The following is a 22,282-nucleotide window of genomic DNA, read 5'->3' on the forward strand; positions in this document are numbered from 1 at the left end:
AGGACATGGATTTATTTCTGTTAAGTAAGACCTGTACCTTGAACTCAAGGTAGCCGCAGAATCTTAACTGAACCAAAACGACTTCCAAAGTAATGGATAAAAGATATGATTACTGACAAAAGAATCCATAGCAAAGCTGAAATCTCAGTACTCCTTTGATTTCATCTTTCATCAAAGTCTTTTGTCTTTATTTTCCACCATTCCAGACAGCTAAGTGAGCTGGGCCTCCTGAAACACAATCTGATATGAATCATAGGAGTTCTGCAGCACCCTCTGGTGAGAAGAGAACACATTCTCTTGGCTAATATACTCTGTCAGCAAGAAGCCATATTTCCAGCAGATATGCTGTTTATAAGGCTGCCTTGAACTCTTTATGAATTATTATTCCCTTCCTCCAGCGAAAAGTGAGATCCAGAACCAGCAGCCAGCTTTCAGAAGTAGCATGCTGACCCAATCAGGACTGAGTAATTCAGAGGGCCCGAAATAAAGTGGCTGCATAAGCAAATATAAAAGAAATGGTAGGAAACACCTGAAAACAGTTCAAACAAAAGACTGAGAAGGATGTTGAGACCCAAGTGATATTCCTGCTTATGAATTTTCATATTTATGTATTGTTATCCAGTCTTCTACCTTACTGCTACTGTAGTTAAAACAAGTTAGGATTTTCATTCTAAGTCATTCATTTGTAAGCTATAACATAGTTTCTAAATCAACTAAATCCCATGGATGTGATATTTAAAATGAAACGAAAGGAAAAGATGTTTTCAAACCATAAAATTATTTTGTCAATGATCAGAAAAAATGTTAAACTATATTATATAGCCATAATCTTTATGCTTCCAAGACTGCCTTAGGTTGGATCAGACATATGTAGTGCTGCTTCCTATTCACATGAAGTAAGCAAGCACGGGTTTGCTGCAACCTTCAGACTGGTGCAGAATACATTATCTGGTAAGCCACCCATAACTTGGGATGGTCCCTGATATGTTCCAGCTACTTCTAGAAGACTTGTTGCCCAGAGCATGGAGGTTTATCAGGAAACTCGCAGGTCCATTGAAGAGGGCAGTCAAGATAGAGGCTTTAATGCTTTCAGCAACACTGAAGCCATTGGCAATGCGTAGGGGGTGCATGCGGGTACGAATGCACCCCCTGAATGTGATGGCATTCACCCTCCCCCACCCTCCACTGACAGCGTTGCAGCTGCCTGCAGCAGCTCCCCACTTGTCTCCGCCATGCTTCCACCACCAACAGCGCCGCCGCCTGCAGGAGCTTGCTGTACCCCCCCAGCTTCTGCGGACACAAAGCAGACTTGAATTTATACCTAAATAACTATATCCTAAAGACCAACTGAAAGGTGGTGTGACAATAAAAGGTCAGTATCAACCCATAGACAAAACTCTGCAGAGAATAAAGCAACTGCTGCAAAACATGATGAATGGTCAGAATTATTGCTTTATATCAGTGATTCTCAATCAGGGTGCCTCAACATCCTAGGATGCTGTGAGATCCTTTTAAGTATGCCCCAAGGTGCTGTGCAATATTAGCACTGTTAGACATACAAACATCAACATATGATTCACAGGAATAACCCAGAGAGTTCAAACAAGAATCCATACTGTCAAAAACATTTTGACCTGTTTTGGTTTTTCTGAGTTCTTTGCAACAGAAGAATTATTCTGTTATTTTTCTGTAGTCAAAAAATACATAAAAGCTAAGAAACCATTCTTCCAAGGGGTGCCCTAAGTACAATGAGTGGTACCTTGTGTCTCTATTGTTTGAGAGCCACTACTCTATGCAAGAGAATATTATACACAATGCTCTCACTAATTTTTAATTGTTTTTGTAATTTGTGGTGTTCACCAATGTTAGGACATCCTGGTTTCATGGTTTGATTAACCAACCGATGACAGCAGATCTTACTGATAGCAGCCTTTAACTACCTGAAGGGGGGTTCCAAAGAGGATGGAGCTAGACTGTTCTCGGTGGTGGCAGATAACAGAACAAGGAGCAATGGTCTCAAGTTGCAGCAAGGGAAGTTTAGGTTGGATATTAGGAAAAATTCTCCTCTAGCAGGGTGGTGAAGCACTGTAATGGGTCACCCAGAGAAGTGGTGAAATCTCCATCCTTGGAGGTTTTTAAGGACCAGCTTGACAAAGCCCTAGCTGGAATGATGTAGTTGGGGAAGGTCCTGCTTTGAGCAGGGGGTTGGACTAGATGACCTCCTGAGGTCCCTGCCATATCTAGTTTTCTATAACTCTATATTTTCCCATCACATAAGCTCCTGTTGCCAAGATCAGGCACTGTTATTCTTTATGTTGCCCCAGTCAGAAACAGTACAGAGGTTGAGTGGGGAGTCTCATCAATTCTGAAGGCATTATATCTAAGCCAGCTTTATGATCTCTTAAATTGTATTCTCTTAAAATTACCATTTAATCTAAATTGTACCCAAACAGACTTTCAACTTTCCTTATTGTTAAAAAAGTAATCAGCATATTAGATGAACACACAAAAATGTGGAAGCCTAAAAATGAATGACCAAGTTAGATGTTTGAGAACATTCAGCCGGTGTTTCCAAATTAGAGCTCTTTTTGTAGAGAGTTTGTGATGGTCTATAAAGTCAGTAGAATAAAACACTTTTATGAAAAGGGAGACATGCCTCATGGGATATGGAGGTCTGGCACACGTAGACTAGGGGTTTTTACCCTTTTTTGTCAAATGTATCCCTTCTGCTTCAAAGTTTCAACTCATGTACCCCTTTATATTTTTTTCTTAGTTGTAGGTGGGGGGAGGGGGCAGGCAGATTGAGATCCCCCTGGTGAGCAAGGGAGTGGGGCTGGGGCAGATGCTGCATAGCTGGGGCGAAGTGCAGGACAGAGCCACGAGAGTGGTTTGTCCAGGAGGTGTGGGGAGGAGGGGCAGTTGCTGCTGCTGCACAGACCCCTGTGGAGGTCCAGGGGGCACGTGCCCCCCAGATCTGTGCGTAGGGTGGAGGCAGGTATCGCTGCAGGCTGGACTCTGCACTCTGCTGCCCCAAGAGCCACACAATGTCATGTGCCTGCTGCAGTCGGCCAGGCAGGGGATACACACACATACACACACACACAAAGACACACAGATGCAGACACACACAGACACAGATAAACACACAGAATGCAGGCACAGACACACACAGACACACAGATGCAGATAGACACGCACACATACACACACGCAGACAGGCACAAGGAGATGAGGACACACACACACACACACACCAGCAGGTAAGTGTGTGTGGGGGGAAAGGGTGGGGCAGGGGAGGCAGATTGAGAATGGTGGGAGGAGTGTGTCTCTGTGCCCACTCCCAGGAACAGGGCTGGGGGGGCGATGGCACCACTGCCCTTCTGCGGGCCCACACACGCTGACCAGCTGGACAGAGAAGGCAGGGCTCACACACAGCAACCACCACTGCTGCGCCCTGCGCTGCTTTCCTGCGGCCAGTCACACATGCAGCTCCACAGGCTGCTGATGGGCAGTGCGCAAGGTGCAAGGCACGTCAGCAGTGTGTGGAGCTACATGTGCAAACAGCCACAGGCAAGCAGTGCAGGTCATGGCAGCAGCGGCACGGAGCAGTGTCAGCTGCCGTGTGCGAGCCCCAACCCCCTGGCCATCCAGGCAGCACCCTCACCCCCCGGCCCTGCTCCTAGGAGTGGGCACAGAGAGCAAGCTGAGGTGAGGAGGCGCTATGGCATGCTATATGGGGCCAGCGGCACCTAGTGCGCCCCTCTCCTTCCCCCGGGGTAAAAAGCAAAGTATGGGAAGGTGCCGGGAAAGACGCCATTGCCGCACCCCAGGGCGCACGCCGTTCCTGCCCACTTGCGCATACCCCCTATGGCCTTTCTAAGTACCCCTAAAGGTACATGTAATCCCAGTTATCAACCTCTGACGTAGACCTCAGAAAAGAACTCATGATGAGGCACTTGGAATGCAATGCAGAACCATGAGCAACTATAAGCAACTCCAGTTTCTGGCCCTGCCAGCTTGGAAATCACTGCCCCTGCTGCCCTTCTGGGAGCACTGACACCTGGAAGATGTAGAGGTGTGTTTCCCAGAAGAAACTGGATGTTTAATAAGCAAATGCTTGTATTGTAGTTTCTACTGTGAAAGTAGCAATTCTCCTGGTAGAAATGTAATGCCTGTGCATGGCCATTGGCACATGATGAGGAATGGATAGGTGCCTGGTGCTTTCAACAGACGGAAGTAAAACAGATGGAGTTCACATTTGATTTAATAAATTCACTGATCCCACATTAAACACATTGCAAGACTTAGGTTCATGTCCTTCAGTCATTTACGCACATGCTTAACTTTAAGCATATGATTAGTCTCATTGTCGGTAGCGAAGTGTCTATAATGGAACTACCTGCTCACATGCTGCTGGCTGAATGCATGAATGAGGCAGGAAAACCTATTAGAGAAGACAGTGCAGAACAACTGTAGTACAGAAAGGAATAATGACAATATTCCAGAACCTCAGTTCATTTGTATATAGCTTTACATATATTTACATTAATTTTGTGCCAGTTGGAAATCCCTACTGATGCATTCAACATACAATTAAAGACACATTATTATGAATCACTAATCTAATCCAATGCTAATGCAGGATTCCTTCCCACAACATATTTCAAATAATCGCATTTTAAATGACCCAAGTAGTCGGGTTTCTTACTCTTCCCTATTTCCCTGTTTCACAATGTATTAAATCCTTTTCCCTCCCCCGCAGTGAGAACTAAAGCAGGCAATGAATTGAAAAACAGAAGAGTGGGGCATAAATATCAGACCCAAAATGCCATTAAAAGGCATCCATGAAACTGGCCCACTGCCAACTGCTGCAGGGTACAAAGTGAAGGAGTGGACACAGGCCATTGCTCAGCTGCTACCATGACCTTGAGCCATGTGTGATGTGCATGCACTCTCTGGCCATGCTCAGATTTCTGCGTCACGTGGCTTCGTCTTGGTTTTCTGCTGCAGTCCATGTGAATATATGATCTCATAATACATCTCCTATACATACCAATATAGTACACACAAATACTGCAAGAGAGCACGAGCATGTTCTTACTGACTTATCAACAGATGTGACAGCAAGACAATGAACAGTGCTGTTGGTTTGGGTCTTTATGTACTTGTGTAACCTGGCCTGGCAATTGGCCTACCCTTGGGAACTCAGCCTGAATTTTCCATTGTTTTATTTTAATCCCAATACACCTGCTGAGTCCATTCTTGTCCTACTTTCCTATTTCCACACTGTTATTTCGGCTGCCAGTCACACCTTCATTCCTGCTAAGAACAAGAAAACTTTTACTCAGGTGTAATCAGAGTCCAAATACGAAGCCTAAGACCATATAAAAGTGATCACAGCTTTACTAATTAAAAAAAGGGAAATCTTACAGTCACTTGGCAGAAATGTGGGCATTTGTCTGTTGATTAGCCTCTGGCTTCTGAAAAGGAAAATAAAGCAATTTAACTGTGAACCTCACATGGGAGACTGATGGGGCTCTTGTATCACTGACCAATACTGTCATGAGAACTGGACAATCCTGGAAGCACTGGGGAAAAGCAGGGAATGGAAGGGTTCAGAACACATCCAATCTTAGAGTTGGGGTAGTTAACTGGGAATAAAATGATCTGAAAAAGAGAAGGGAGGGTACAATATTTCAATATCTCGTTTTAAATGGAAATGCATTTTGCTGATGAATGTAATGATCTTTAATAAATAAACGGGATCAGACTAAATTCAGCCCTGGAAAAAATGAGCACAACTCTTCAAAAAACTTGAAGGCTGTAACAACTTGTAGCATACCTGAATTTTGTCCAAAACATTTCAGCTTAGTCAATACAGGGCATGTCTACACAAGACATTTACTGCAGAGCTGACTAATTAGCTCTGCAGTTAAGCCTCCATGTCTACATGTGCAGCCCTACTAGGTCATAGTAAACTAATAAATGCTGCCGTAGGTTAGCACTTGTAAATACAAGTACTATCCTGCAGCAGTGTTATTTACTATGCAGCAACGCATATGTAGATGCAGACATGACTTCCTGGGGCACAAGGGTGCTTCAGTGTGGGGTCTGACTGCTGGCTAGCTCTGCACTGAAACACCCTCGTGTCCCAGCCAGCCCCTCTGCAGCACGCTGAGCCAGGCCAGAGCAGCCTCAGGCTAGCAGGCTGACCCTCTGGGTCCCCTGCCAGCTGGGGATCCTCTGACCCAGCTCAAAACTATACAGTCCTAGACACACATGTAAATGCAGTGCCTAGGAGAAATAAACTCCAGCACAATATGTTCCAGAGTTTATTGCTTTGTATTAATTGCACATGTAGATGCACTCACAGCCATCTCAGTAACTTATCTGTGACAAATAAAACCTGCAAGGCAGGTGGGAAACCTTAAACATAAATAAGAGTGTGGAAAAGCTGTGATCATGATTATCTGGTTCAGCTAAGACCTGCTCAGTATAAGTCCAAAGACAACATAAGCACATTTGAAGACAGTCTTCCTTGCCCCCAAATCCAACATGAAAACCATCAAGGTACACATCTGGCACCTGGTATAAATTAGTGCAGCCTGAAATCTACCTGAATTTACACTGACTGCCAAAAAATCAACCAGAAGTAAAAGAGATATAGTCAGACCCGCTATTCCACAGCCATGCCACCTAAAGGGGTAGCGAGAAGAAGGGCTGGTTTAAGGAGCACTCATAGAAACTTCACTTCACCCAAAATATTCCTTTAGCCTAGCCAGACACACCATGTGTAATGATGCTTCTCACATGTGGAACAGAGCAACTGGAGAACTGGGGCTCATGTGGTCAGTAAGATATACTGTACAGTCTTAAAATTCACAAATGTTACTTGGCACAGTCTAAATTCTGATCTATTAAAGAATCCTGGGTCTCATTAATGGTAGGTAGTTGGCTTTCTTCAAACCACATTATGTCATCTATACCCTGTGAGACTATGGAACTAGTAAAGGTTTGATGGGTCACCCACCCTTCCTCTCACACTCACAAATTTCTTCCATTTACCCTTCTGTGGGAGGCAGGGGGGAGTTCATTGAGACCTCTTGGTAGTAAAATTCATTAAGAATGGAAATCTTACTGGGTCCCCCCCCCCTCCTTTTAATTAAAGAAAGAAAATGCATGTTGATGCCTGGACTTCCCAAGGACACAAGCCAGACCAAAGGCTTGTTGCAAAATTAGGTTTTCCTCTCCTACAGAGACAGCTCTGCTGTAGTAAAAACCCATGTATCTGACAGAAAGTGCCTAGGACTCTTCTACATACTCTTTGCATACCTGTCACTGTCACACAGCTGCTCTGATGTCGTTTACTACTTCCTGTGCAGTACAAACTGCATACCACTTCCCCTATAGAAAAAAAAGAGCCTTACTTGTTCTTAATTGACAATGGAAACACTGTCATATTTTCCACTAGCCAAGTTTGAAACCATTACTGAACAAACCTTCATTAATTTTTCCACCAGAAATGTCAGGAAACAGCTGCACCAGAAACGATTAACTGTCCTTATCACCAATACTTCACTGGATTCTCCTATATCATTTTTGTTTGCTTCTCTTAAAGCTGTAATTCAGTTTTCGTTGCTGTCATTCTTTTATTTCATATGTAGAAACACAAGCCTCTCTCCAGCAGCATCTGAGCGTCCAGGTTCAGCAGACCACGAACGTTTTATGACAGGTAGAAGAATTTACACAGTTTGGAGCTACCTACTTCTAGGAAAAGACTGCTTCCTGCAGATTGCTCAGCTGTGTCTTTCTTGGATTGCATTCTGTGAGGTTCACGACTTGAAGTCAAACAACATTTGCCAGTCAAACAGCTAAAATGCACTACACACATACAAGCACACATGTGTGCACACATACAAGCACACACACATACAAAAGACTTACTGCTTTTACTTTTCCATTGCCTTCAACAGATACTTATTCCTTCCTCCCACCTCCTCTTTTATACCATGTGACAAAACCCATAACACAATGCATTATATATTTCTAGAAAAGCAAATGGAACAGTACACTTCGTAACTCCAAGTATGCAACCACTGACTTTCTATAAAGCTTCAATACAAAAGAGAATACAGCCATCTGGAGATAGCTGCTAACATGGATCTAAGGTTCCTGCCTGGCTCAAAGTTTGTAGTCTCTGATCTACTGGGGAAAGTGCCAATGGGTCTGGGCAGAACAACAACAACAACAACATGGATTTGCACGGTGCAGTGACTTTGAGGTAAATTCTTCCAACTTTTTGAGAACCACACATTCACAAAACAATCCCAGGATTACTTTGCCTCATCAGAAAAGGTGTAAAATATATGGATGTAATATTACCGGATATAAAGTGCACTGCTTAACATTTTAATCCAGTTGAAATACTTAAATATTGTCACATAAGATGTATATTCACAAAACCAGGTCTGCTTATAGGACTAGGCACATGTGTATTAGATACACTCTGGGGAATTATGCAATTATGCGCCTGCGCAATTTTGTGCATAAAAAGCATGACTGCACATAATTGCAAAATTTTGCATATTTTAAAGATGACAGGCTGTGCACCTCCACCTCCATGATGTGGAGGCACAGAGCCACACAACTGGACAGCTGGGTAAGTAAGGAGAGGAGCTCCTGCCTGTGGTTTGGCATGGGAGTGGGGTTTGTGGGTGGCAATGGGCTGAGTGTCATTGGGCTGGGCCAGCCAGCTGGCTCAGTACCTCCAGGTGGGGTTTCCAGCACTCCAGCTGGAAGCTGCATGTGAAAGCACAGAGCCTGCCCAGCCCAATGGCACACAACTCTGTGCTTCCATGGGTGGCTTCCTGTTGGAGTGCTGGAAACCCTGCATGGAGGCACAGAGCTGGCCCGGTCTGATGGCACATGGACCAGGAGCCATGCACCACCGGGGCTAGGCAGAAAACCACACATGGAAGCATGCAGGTGCATGCCATCAGGCCAGGCAAGCTCCCATTTGCCTCCACATGTGGCCTCCCACTGGAGTGCTGGAAACCCCACATAGAGGCATGGAGTCCACCCATGAGCATATGGCACATGCCATAGGGTAAGGCCAGCCAGCTGCTTCATGCCTCCATGTGGGGCTTCCAGCACTCCAGCAGGAAGCCACACATGGAGGCATGGAGCCCACCCAGCCCAATGACATGCAGCTCCCACCTGCAGTGTCACAAGCCCCACATTCTGGCAGCCTGGTGTGGTACGAGGTGTACAACAGTGGGCCGGGCTGACCCCGTGCCAGCATGTGGGGCTCAGCCAGAGGTGCGTGACACCAGGGGCTCTGCCTGCCACAGCCATGACCATCCAGAGGGCCCGCCGCCTGCAGCAGAGGCTGTGAACCATGGGGACAGGGAAATGTATGGCAGGGGGGTTCACATCCACATACAAATCTCACACACACCCCCCCACGCCCCTTCACAACCCCCTCACACACCCCACACCTTCCAACACACATCCACAACCCCCCCCCACACACACACACACCTCCCACACCTTCAGAAATCCCCCACACGCCCCACACCCACCCCAACCATAAAAAGTACCTGCATATATTTCTAAAGAATGTTCAAATAGTGTTATATTTAGTTTAATTACTATAACAATATAAAAGTAATTAATTTTGCATAATTTTTTCATTTTTCTGAGCATTGATTTTGAATGTTTCTGTGCATAATTCCCTGGGGTGTAATTAGGAGTTCCATAAGGTTAAGCCTATCAAGTGTAGTTTGATATTTAGTAACCTGGTTAATGTTGCCAATAATAAAATACAAATCACGTTTATTGTAGAAATATCACTAGATATGAATGAATATTAGCAGAAGTATAGAAAGCAATATATACACACACATTTTATACATGAGAAATAGCTCACATTGCCTAGCACATTTTTCAGTTAATCACCTTCCAAGGAAATGTGCTTTGTAAAATATGATTCAGAGAAAGCCTTATTCACAAACAGGCAGACACTGATGCCCTTACTCCATGTTACCCTTGTGATCCATGAGTGTTTTCATTGTTTTCAGTATGTTTAAAGATACCAAAATATGAATCTGAATTTCTAAGCTATGACAACTTACTAGTTAATCGGTGGATGGTAGCTACAGGATTTTATTTTTTAGACTACCATACGAGACTTTTGCTTATGGAGCACTATTTGCAGTAGTCTATTTTCTACTCATACAAAACACTGCCAAAAATGTCTGGTTTTCGAAGGCATTCACTTTCATAATACAATATTGAATTTCTCCTTCAGAATACCCTTATCTGTCTCTGTTCTAGTTCGAAAGCGATAGGTCATAGTGCCAAAGGATTTCAAGGACTCTACCCATCCAATATATGGAATGTTAATGTACTGCCAGCTATCATATAGCCGTCTGCTGCAGCATGATGAAAGCGAAAGCACATACATTATATATAGATACAGATGAAGCTAACTCATTAGGTTTCATTAAGTAAGTCTTGACATTTTTTTCATTGGAGGAAACATAATAAGAACATGAAGAAAAATACTACCACCGATGCACTCTGTCATGTATCTCACTGCAATCACAATAGTGGTACTGCTTCTTATAACCATAAAACAACGGTTAATACATTAAATAGGTGAAAGAATACATACATTTACTTCCAGATCTCTTTCAGTGAACTTAGTTCCTGTGAAGACTGCTACACTGACAGCCCTAGAGAATGCTGTCCTCTATTTATTCACAGAACAGGTGCAGCACAGGAAGTGACAGTGCAAGCATGACCCTGCCTGCATGCCTCAGACCTGCTCTGGAGTGTAAGGGGGCAGACTGGCTTTTGTACGCATTCACATCTGGCTTCCCTGCTGAGATGGACAACTGGTGTCAACTACGGGGGTCAGCAAGAGCAGACATGGAATTTCCTGCTCCCTGGAGGACTTTCCCATTTACTTTAAGGCATGGGGTCCAGGTCCCATCCTACTAGTATTTCCAGCAACTGCTATTGCTTCTATCCTAAATAGTCAGGAAGCCAGCAAGTAGGTTCATTGTCCCATTAACTCAGCTATATTCTGCGGGATGGAAACCAGCATGCCTACATTGCACAGCAACAGTGGGACTGAAAAACCACTGCTGCTGCTTCCTTTCAGGCTCCAATTCACTCAGCTTGGACCCAGGCTAATGTCACGAGAACAAGGCCCAGAGCTGCTGGACAAATACAAAGTCCAGGCATACCAGAATAACAGGCAGCGCTGCCCCAGGCCAAGGCACTTATGAAAGAAGAGATGCCTTAACCCAGAAAGGGCTTCCAGGTTCTGATTGTTCACTAAGTTGCCCCCTGTGCAGCCACTTTAATCTGAGACAAGTCTGTGGAAACTGCAGAACATCAACATTTTGCACCAGACTTGTGCTCACTTTGCACTGATCTAAGTGGCAAAAGGTGTCCAGGCAGGAGAAGCAGTCCTGGTCTCCTCACAGCATTTCAGAGGATTGGCATCAAACAGCTAGTCTTCCACACTACATGGCATCAAAGCTTCCAGTGTCTCTCATGCAGGAGGTGAAAGGAAGGCAGGGTGGAACCTTATTAGGCCACATCCAGATGAGCACAGACAGTTGACTCCCCAGGGACAAGTAGCAGCGACACACCTTGTGCCACTGCTACTTGTCCCCAGGGTATACCCATGCCATGCACGCTCAGGTGTGCAGCAGGTTACCCCAGGTGGGGTAGGAGAGTCTGGGGCCAGCAACCATGCTGGCCCCAGCAGCCTTACCTGGGATCCTGGGGACCGGGAAAGCTTTAGCCATGGTGCTCCTGCTGCTGGGAAATTGGCTGGCAGCTGGAGTATATGGCTCTGGCCATCCAGGCTCTGGTTTTGGGCAGCCATATGCGCTGCCCCACTTTTTTCTGTGCAGGATTTTTTGGCCCCAGGATCTCCTGGGGTCAACTCCCCCTCCCCTCCCCTACAAGGTAGCAGCATGGGGAATGCCTGACTGTGGTGTGTGATGCTGCAGACAGGTCTTTAGCACCACATACCACATGACCATACTTGTCTGAACGTGGCCTTACAGACTATCTGCTTGGAGACTAATTAGCTTGTCTTTAAGGTGCCACCCTGCCTTCTCTTTTGCCTGATTTCACACTAACAGGACCAGCTCCCTCTTTCTCTGGATGAAGACAGCCATTGCCTGAGAGGCTCTTGGGCCTGCAAGTTTGACAGTATTGTGTGCACCTTTCCTCAAGGAAGAGATGGTCTTTTAACCCTCTGATCCAGAAGTTAGATTGCAAGATCTAGCCATTACAGCCAGCAGTGGAGGGGACAGTTTGTTAATGGGGATCTTTTTATAGCTCACACAACATATTTACTATGGTACAGTTATTAAGTGTTTGCTTTAATATCATTAACACACAGGGTAACAACACATAGTATTATGACAATAGCAGAGGTTTGAACAAGCTTAATTGAGAACATCTATTCTAAAATTCAATCACTCCCATCCAAAAAGCAAAATATGTCGTTACCAGCCACCTCATTATCAGAGAGACTATTCAGCACGTAAGAAAGCAACAGCAATACAGGCCCCAAGTCACCAAAGTACCATAAAATCACACACTAATGAAACTTGAAAGATTTATGCTAAAACGCCATTTCAAGGAGCAGTTGCTACCTAGCTCCACATTCCAGTCAAATTTCATCCCGATGGTACTCTTCCTCAGTACTAAAGTGTGATCACAAATTTGTTCTTTAGAGTGAAAGGCGTTCCATTGATTTTGTTATTCACATTTCCTTATTGTGCATGCTCTCCCTGCCAGTACCACCATCCTGTTCCCTCCCCTTAGGAACAGTGTTTGAGGAAAGCACAACAGATGAGACAGGTTTTTTCAAGGCAGATTCCATGGGGCCTCTGGGTGAGGTGTTTCCTGCCTGCACCCTACATCTACCTCCTGTAGCACTACCATTCAGGCTATGCAGCGAGGTCTCTTCTGTTGCAGAAAAAAGAAAAAGAAGAGCAGCACAGTGCAAGCAGCTTCTCTTCTCTTCTTTGTGGCAAGGGGGAGATGCACAGGCAACAAATCTCCTGTGTGCGCGCGGACCTAGCATGATCTGAGCCAAAACTTTCTGAAAACTCAAGAAAGCTTTGGGATCAGATTTCATAGACATTAGGGCTGGAAGGGACTTCGGAAGATCACCGAGTCCAGGCCCCTGCCTGAAGGGCAGGAAGTCAGCTGGGGTCATAGGATCCCAGCAAGATAAGCATCCAAGCATCAGTCCCAGGGATTAAGTCAGGGGGTGGCCCATCCCAGTTCATCCCTCTTCCCATGAATGTGCAGACTGAAACCTCCACGAATTCACAGAACGACATAATTTTTTTTCACAGATACAGACGCACATATACAACTTTGACAACTCTTGGGGATTTTTTCCTATTGTATTTGGTATCTTTCAAAAGCTTCATGTCCTGGGTCACTTATGTGATTAAATGGGAATTCCAGTTTGTTTTTTTCCCCTAAATGTATATTTCTGGACTTCGTCATGTTAAGGAAAAAATTTGAAAACTGAAATCAAGTTTACCCTAAGGGTCCACAAAAGAAAGGCAAATGCAATGAAACCAACAAGTTTCTGCCAATCTTGTGAAATACTGAGGACCTGTAAAACCTGGGGCTAGCAATTTTTATAGAAAGATAAAATACAATTTTCTCAAAGTCTTAAGCCTATCACGGCAATGATAATTGTTATACTTGCATTTCATAAAGGGCACATACTTTTAGACAACGTTAATACCAAATCTTTTCAACCTCTGACTTCTGGGCCCCATCGAAACTCCAGATTCATAAGAAACTGCTGCAGGCGTCTCTATACTGCAGTCAGATGTGCTTCCCAACAAGGTAAATCAGTCTCTACTGAGCTGCAAGCTTTCACACTTACACTATTGGTATTCAAGCTAGTTGTGTTGGTCAGGTATCTCTACAACTTATACTGGAATGATTTCTGTAAGTGCAATGTAGATATACACATACAAAGGTGTACTTTGGGGTTCCTTAACTATCAGAAGCATAAATACCACACTGGAAGTAACAAGATATTCACAAAGATCTCATTAGTGCCTAATCTGATCAACTGCGTGGTCAGCATCTCCTGTAGATGCAGCTGCTCGGTATTAAAATTGATCAAATTATGAACTAATGAGAAATGTTCACCCAGTTTGTAAATATAGGCCCAGTGGCCTCGGTTAAATCAAAGCACATTCTTTTATTGTTCTCTTACCTTGTTGCTGATGTTGAAAGTGTGGGTGAACAATGGTTCCAATCAAGGCAATCTGGTTGACTACTTCCGTATGTATGGCTGTTTACATTCCTTTCCACCTATTTGGAAAACAAATTGGAAAAAAATATATAAAAATGATGGTAAAAAGCCAGCCACCTGTTTTATTTCAGAAGATAATTGGCATTATGATGCTGAATGAATGAATAAGTGTAAGAACATGAGTGAGTTGTGCCTTTTCTTCCCCACCCCCCTCCCCTTATGAACAATGTGGCAAAAGCTATTAGTTTTCTGGCAGGGTTTACAACTTGCACTGGGCTACAATATTCAGGTAAAATTTCTTCAGAACTGAAAACTTGCAGTATATGGAGCCAAGGGGTACATAAAAAAATGCATTTACAAATTCAAAATCAGCCACAGTTAAGATAGTGCATGTGTGGGTACTGAACATGCTAGTTCATCATTAGCAGGCATGCACTTAGAACTTGAAGCTTCGGGGGGTGCCTGCCTCTGAACATTTGATGCCAAATTCAGCAACAGGAAAGCTATTTAAAGAAGGGTTTTTGGGGTTTTTTGGGTGTTTTTTTTTTTTAGCTTTCAAACCCTCCTGAGCTGTTTTGAAGCAACAGAAATGTAAATGAAGAGAGAAGGCCTCTGCTTTTGACTGCTTTGCTTGGCAGTCTTCCTGTGCTTTAAACATGGCTTCATTTTTTAAATTCTTCTTCTTCTTTTTTTTTTTTACATTACATCAGCTGTCTCCAGAGAGTTATCCACCTATGCTGGGAATTTCCACAAACAATTCTTTAACTTGCAAACTCAACACATACTCTACATGTGGTTACTCTCCAAAAAATAGCTTTAAGATGTCACCTTCTTAACAGATCTGCTCCTTGTGGAGGTGGATCTGCTGACTTTAGGAACAAAACACAAGTTTTTACTGCTTTCCAGCTATTTCTCTTGCTTGGGCTCCATGAATAGGACCGCTGCAAGAAAGCAAGTCCTGAGTTGAGTTCACAAAATTCACATTCTGCCCCTGTACCTGAGGAGCCCCATGTGAATACAATGAGATTGCCTTCAGCCAGGATACCCTGGTAACTTACAGGAGCTTGAGAACTACAACTAACATGCATGCATGCAATAGCACAGATTAAAACTGCCTTCCTTTTTGTTACAGAAATGCTGCCTTCAGAGACAATATGTTCCAAATGTGCTTGGCCACTCAGGTCCCATAGAAGAACTGCTTGGTGAGACCTTGGAGAAGGATGGCAAAGTCCATGATGCAATTCCCAGTCATTTCCATGGACACTGAAATGCACTGAGATGTGCATTGACATGCTTTGCCATATTGTATGTGCAGTGCAATACCCAGCCATGAAGAGGTGGGGTATGGGCAGGGTCATCACTGCTAGCAGGATACAAGTGAAGTTGAACAGAAGTACAAAAGCTTAGAACATTTTGGTAAAGAGGTATGTGCTCATGTTTTTTTTCTTTAAAGTTTGCTATTGACCAGGAAAACAAACAGGCAAATTATGTGTTACTACACAGTAATGTCATCAGCGATCTGTACAGGCATCTGAGCATAATATGTTCTGGCACCAGACCTATACGCTAGATCACATCAGTGATATAACTTGCAGGAAAAAAAGTGGGATATAGAGTCAGAGAGCCACTTCTGAGGCTTTGAACACAATCTTCGTAGGAGAAATCCTGGCAATACTGAAGTGAAAGGGCAGAACTCTCTTCAGCTTCAAGAGGAAAGTTAAAAAAAAAAAAGAAAAAGAAAAAAAGAAGAAGAAAGAAACCTGGCTCCCAATAAGACCCTCCTTCAGTAAAAACTAATGTTTCTAGTATGTGGAATGTGTCTTCCCATGGGATGGTAAGGCAAATTCCAGTCCCCCTTATTAGCCCTTTTATTCTGTGAAAATGAGGCTAAGTGCCTTTGTTCACACCAGCTATACAGGCAGTCCTCCACTTGCAATGTTTTGAGTTACAATGTTTTGCACTTACGACATGTATAAATTGACACCCTGTTTCAACTTTATGATGTCAGTTTTGACTTTAGAACGCTTGATCTGATTCCAAGCCACGCCAGCGAACAAGTCTGCTGCATCACCCATCTCCCTGGAGAACATCTGTCCAAACTTCCTTGGACACTTTCTTTAAGAAACCAGACAAGACTCCAGCAAAACCTACAGCCAGGACTCCTGAGAAGACTCCAGCCAAGAGCCCTTCAAAAAGTCCAGCAAAGCCTCCTCAAAGAAGTCCTTCCAAATCAATATGATTGCTATTTATGATATAAATACATTAATGTAGCTACATTACTCATCTATAATTGACTGAGTACAAAATTCTGGGTTATTTTTGGTGAAAATAGGGTATTGGGCCTTGGTTCAGGAACCAATCCCCCATTTATGACATTGCTTCCTATGGGAAAATCGGTTCCGAGTTACAACATTTCAACTTAAGATGTTGTTTTCAGGAACCAATTGTCTTGCAGGTCTGAGGGCTGCCTGTACTGGCAAGAGTTGACTTTAATTAATGTGCATCATAAATCCATTTCTTAAATTCCCAATACAAAAGCATTTACTCTCATTTATACAAATCCCCCTTTACACAGCTTTGGCATTAGTAAAGGGGAGTTACTCTAAATGATGATAATAATAATAAAGGCTGGTACGTGAAAGATATTATTTATGATAAAAAAGCAAACTGCTGTGCCTTCTCAACAGCTGCAAAGGGAGCATAAAAGTTGGAGTCTCTAAAGAACTCCATAATCTGCACTCACTGATTTCAAATGTATCTCTTGACACACGTGCTCTCACACCAGTTCAGTAAGTTGCATTTGTACAGCTCAGGAGAATTTAGAATCTAATCCAACTGGCAAAAGTCTCCATTTCACTTCAGTGAGAGTTGGATTTGATTCTTAACCCATACTTTAGAGAGTTTAATTTTGCTCTCCTTAGTTGGGCAAAAAGCCCATTAAATGAAAGCCTGGAGTAAATAAGGACTGCAAGAGTTGGGCTGTGTGGTCTTACTAAACTTCCTTAATAGCATTTCAAAACAACATCAGAGTTAAAGCATGCTACATGCTATAAGGAAATAGCCAGCATTTAATGCTTGTAATAACCACAGACAATGCATGTATCATCAAGCAGAATTTTACTGCCCAATTAAGGCTCCCAAAGGTACTATCATAATACTAAAAGCAGACACTTTTCATTTGTTTTTATCTCTTGCATTGCTAAAAGAAGATTTAAAAACTTGAGAAATTATTGGTTCTCTGGCAGGAAGATTAAATAAGAGTGGCTGTATCAGTCCTCTAAGAACTGTCCAGTGAACACACACAGCAATGCAAAAATAATATCTGAAAATTTGCTAATATTTGGTCATGTTTACTCAACAGTTTTTGTTCTAATCTATTGCTGTTGTTCACCAGCTCGAATGCTAAGATTAAACAAACCTCCAAACTCATCAGAACTTTAATACTGCAGGAGGAACAAGGAAAAGCATGGCTTATAGCTTGAAAATCTTTTTTCAATTTGAACTTTGTATCTCATAAACAGAAGGATTAGTCTTTAGACAGGGCCTGGAAACATGCATACAGAAGCCCTCTGGTAATAACTGCCCTCTGGTAATCATCTGTGTCCAAGAAACTGTTTTTCCATTAGGTTACCCCGTGGCAATTCCACCCTTTATTTTCTATATGATAAAACTGCACATCAAGTGCCAACTGCAGACATATCAGGGACTTTGGCATCATAGTAATATCTCATTTTAGAGATGAATTCCCTTGATAGACCAACAAGAGCTGCAACACTGTTTTGTATAATCTCTTCAGCTGTCCATCTCTACATTAAGCATAGTGAGAGAGTGGGAATATACCCTGTTCCTAGCAACATGGAAAACTGGAGTTACACATTACAGTGCTCAACAGCCCTGCTGCCTATCTTACAAGTACAGCAACCTAAAATCCAGTTTCTCCTAACTTCGTTGTAAACCTGCATCCAATTTCTAGTGTAAGCAGAACTGTAATGCTCTTCTGGAATTTGTCAACCAGGTTTGCAAGACAGCAAGGGACCTACTACATTCTAACTGGGTTCTTTTGATGCCTGTACAATAAATACAGCGTACTCCATTTATCTGTACACCGGATGAGTGAATAACTTAATTCTATGACACAATGCCAGCTTCAGTGTACAGTCCTTTGGGTGGCATGAGGTCCTTTTAAGCATGTCATGGAGTGCTACGCAATATTAGCACTCTTAGGTGTACAAATACCTATTCATGATTCACAAGATAAACCCAGAAATTTCAAATAGGAATTCATAGTGTCAAATACGTTCTGACCTCTTGTGGTCTTTTTGAATTCTCCGCAACAGAAGAAGTGAGCATAGTCAAAACATGAGTGAAAACTAAGAGCTGGCATTTTTGAAGGGCGTCTTTAGTCGAACAAGGGGTTCCTAGAGTCTAAAAAGGTTTAGAAGCACTGGTGTAGCCTTCCTTATGTTACAACAAGCTCTGGTCATCTGTGTATAATTTAAATGTATGAAGTACTTAAGTGCCTAGTTTAGCTAAGCCCCTCTGTTTACTTTGTAACTTAACTTTACTCTGGTTAACTGCAGAGAAAATATAACTATCTATTTTGTAACTAATTGCACTCCATTTAACTGCCAGAAAGAGCACAGGAGAAACAGCTCTCAAAGGGCTGCTGTTAGAAGCCTCCAGTTTCAAGTTAACTCACAGTCCCCCAGCACCTCATGACGCTTTGCACTTCCCCCACAACTCCCCGCCCCACCCCCAGGATGGGTGTGCTAGCCTTGGCTCAAGCTGTCTACTCCAGTCCAGCAGGGAGGCATGCTCTAGCACCCCCTGGGTTCTGGCCTGGGCCACTGCAGGCATGGGGCTGCATTTCTGGAATCAAAAGTGAATGTCTGCTCACTTGCTTATTGGTTCACTCTACACAGCTTAGACTACCCTGCAAAGATTCAAACAATTCAGCGTTGGGCTTTTTGACTATCTGTACCTAGCCTCTAGATGGCTATAAGGAGGTCTGGAAATGAGGGGAGATAGTCAAGTTTGGGGACTGCTTAAACTTCAGCAGTGTGTATTTAAGGAACACTGTTCATGCGATTCATCTATGTCTAGACAAGGTGAAGTACACACATATAGCTACATTTGCTCTCAGAGGTCCAAAACAATTTGGCAGCTTTTGATACTCCAGAGCTTTGTTGTCTTATGAAAATAGTGCCAAACCTAATGGGCTAAAACACTGACCTGTCTCCAAAGTTATAAGGACATGACCAAGTTAAAAACATGCATTGTTTTAAATTAGTATTCTGAATAACCTGACAAACTTCTTAATATAGATTATTAAACCAGAATTTAAATTTCATTATTTATCCTGTTCACATTTCTGCTCAGTGAGGAATATTTATAGCTTTTTATAAAAGTCAACTTCCTCAATTTTTTTTTTAAAGAGAAGAGCTATATTAATGTAAATGTTGCTATGGCACTTAGGTTGTCTAAGTTTCTAAACAGGAGAAAAAAATAACCTCAGAATATCCACTTACATTATATTGTTCCAAGTGTCCCATGTTTAGCATCACCAATGATTTATCCTTGTTCATATAAGGGCATAAAAGGTTATTTCAGTTTATTAAAATGAAACATGAAGTAAAATATTTGTGATGGATTCTTTTAGGGTAGTGTATAACGTGCCAAATTCCCAAGACATTCTCTCTGTCACCCATATCCCAGTATGCCCTTTTCTATGCGACTAGTATACCATTTTCATGCTACCATAGAAGCTAAGGGCTGCAGGGAGGTTCTTTCTGGGGCTTTTTCTTTATTCTACGCAAGTGCTAAATTAGTAAGAGCACATCCCCCTAAGTACAGGCCTGTAACCTCAGTGCAAACAGTAGTTAGACTCTGCCAGATGGGATTCATGCCCTCACTAACCAGACTTGATGCTTATAGACAATGTGACAGCTGACACTGTGTCCATACACAAGTTGCTCAACCCACTCGTCTAGTATGCAGTTGCCAAGGAAATATAGCCATTTGCACAGGCAGCTGGCAAAAAGATGCAAGTACGTCTGGTGATCACTTGAAGTGGGCAGGCTAAACTAATCTATCAAGGTATTAGCAGAGCTCATTTTAGGATACCAGGTAAAGTCTGTGCTGTAAGCGATTCAAAACACACCTAGTAAATCCAACTGTAATTACCCAGAGGAGCCCACATGGTGAAGTGCCATTCTTCCTCTGAATGACTACCCTGCTGTGCATCTTTAGCTGATGACACATACGCAGGAAGAAGAAAGAAAAAGAAAGGGGTCACTAGTATTATGCAGAAACCGAGGCAAAAATACTTGTGCCTGCCAATGAAGTAGGCTGCAATGTAGCAGGTGTTTTATAAGCCCCTGACAATCACTTGAGTTGTCAAAATTATCTCACTGGAAACATCATCCCTGCAGGCCTTCCATATGAGTTCAAACCCACAGCAGAGCATGGCAGTAGCACTGGACAATCTCAATTGCAAATAAAAGCTAACTTGCCCCAAGACATTGGCAAGCAGCCAGAGATGCAGAATACCAGCAGGGAAGTGTGATGCCTGGGAATAATAAAAATCTGTCAGTGAGGAAAAATCTGTGAATTCCAAGGATTTAGGGTCTTGCTGAAGTTTTTTGCTATTATCTGAAAAATCTAAGCTCTTACCCATTATAAAATAGAAGGCCTTCCTGCTCCCTGGCTTTGCTTTCTGCACCTTAGGAAAGGAAATGTAAAACAGTCCTGTTGTCATCACATTCACCAGGTAGAAATAGGCACAATAGCACAAAGGTAGTGGAGGTGCAGGCCCTTAATGCTGAGGCATGATCCCTCTGCACTGATGTCACGGTTCTCTTTGTGAGTTCAGTTAAATCAGTAATTTGTCATGAGCGTGGGCCCTCATCCATACATGGCATGCTGGAGGAGGGATGACTTCAAACTCCGTTTCTAATCCAGGGGGCGTTGCCAAAGCACAGTGTTTGAGTTTTATGCGTGAAGCGTAGAGATATTTTCAGCTCCTGAATCACACTTTGGCTCAACAACTAACTTCAACTTCTGCTTAACCAAACCATTTTTGTAACAATTCCACATCTTCTGTGATCTCTATTGACTCACACAAATGAAAATGAGTTGCAAGTGCCATTAGAGAAAAAAACATAAATTGGCAAATAAATAAATTACTAAACAACCCCTTTAAAACTGCTTTTATTTTATTTTTGAGCTTTGTAAAAAAATACATTCTGGTGCTAATCAAGCAGTGTTTCAGAAACTACATTTGCTTTTGTTTGTCCTGGAATTCAGGTTCATACTCTATAGAGTTATTCTTTTATTCAGTGCTGTCAAGCAATACTTTTAAAGCCTCAAATGTCCCAGAGAGCACAGGAACCTATATAGGTCTGCTAAACCAATACAGACAAAAATTGTGAACGGCACCTAGACCTAGTTACAGCTTGGAGGAGCACTGCATAAGGGGCTTATGGCCTCATTTAAGTGACCCTGGCTGCATCTACATGAGACGCTATTCTGTAGTGATTACCACACATTTCTTTAGTAGTTATATATGCAAGTACTAAATACACTGAATCACTGCATAATATTGCTGGTGAACGCCTGTTTTGTGATGCTATTGCACACTACTACTATTGTCACAGTTTTTGACCTGCGATGCTACTGTGCAGTAGTATCAGGCCACTGCACAGTCAGCATCTAGTATGGACATGCCCCCTGAGTATAGTATGTATTTAAGCAGAAGGAGCAGGATTGTTATGCTCAACAAACCTAACAAAATGGTGTTGAACTGACCATGCCTGGCCCATAAACGTTAGCTACATTTAGCTGTGGTGACAAAGCAATACCTCTTTATACAATACTACCCCATTGCCCCCCTCCCCTCTGCAAATAACTGGCATATCCTGCATATAACCAGGAATAACTGAACTCCCCTTTTTCATGTCCGGG

At 42.9% G+C, this 22,282-nt stretch overlaps 1 protein-coding gene across 6 annotated transcripts in view; it reads right to left on the reverse strand.

Annotated features, from left to right (window-relative positions):
• The window catches only part of HIVEP2 (HIVEP zinc finger 2), a 186,210-nt gene that overhangs the window by 63,278 nt on the left and 100,650 nt on the right, over window positions 1-22,282 (reverse strand). For all 6 annotated transcript variants that reach the window (XM_090040676.1, XM_090040639.1, XM_090040646.1 and 3 more), the window contains one exon: window positions 14,282-14,379. The gene's annotated coding sequence lies outside the window, so the exon portion shown is untranslated. The remainder of the gene's footprint in view (window positions 1-14,281; window positions 14,380-22,282) is intronic.

Source organism: Crocodylus siamensis, chromosome 1 (genome assembly GCF_052110815.1).
Source record: "Crocodylus siamensis isolate JL-2025a chromosome 1, ASM5211081v1, whole genome shotgun sequence".
In the NCBI taxonomy this organism is placed as follows: domain Eukaryota; kingdom Metazoa; phylum Chordata; order Crocodylia; family Crocodylidae; genus Crocodylus; species Crocodylus siamensis.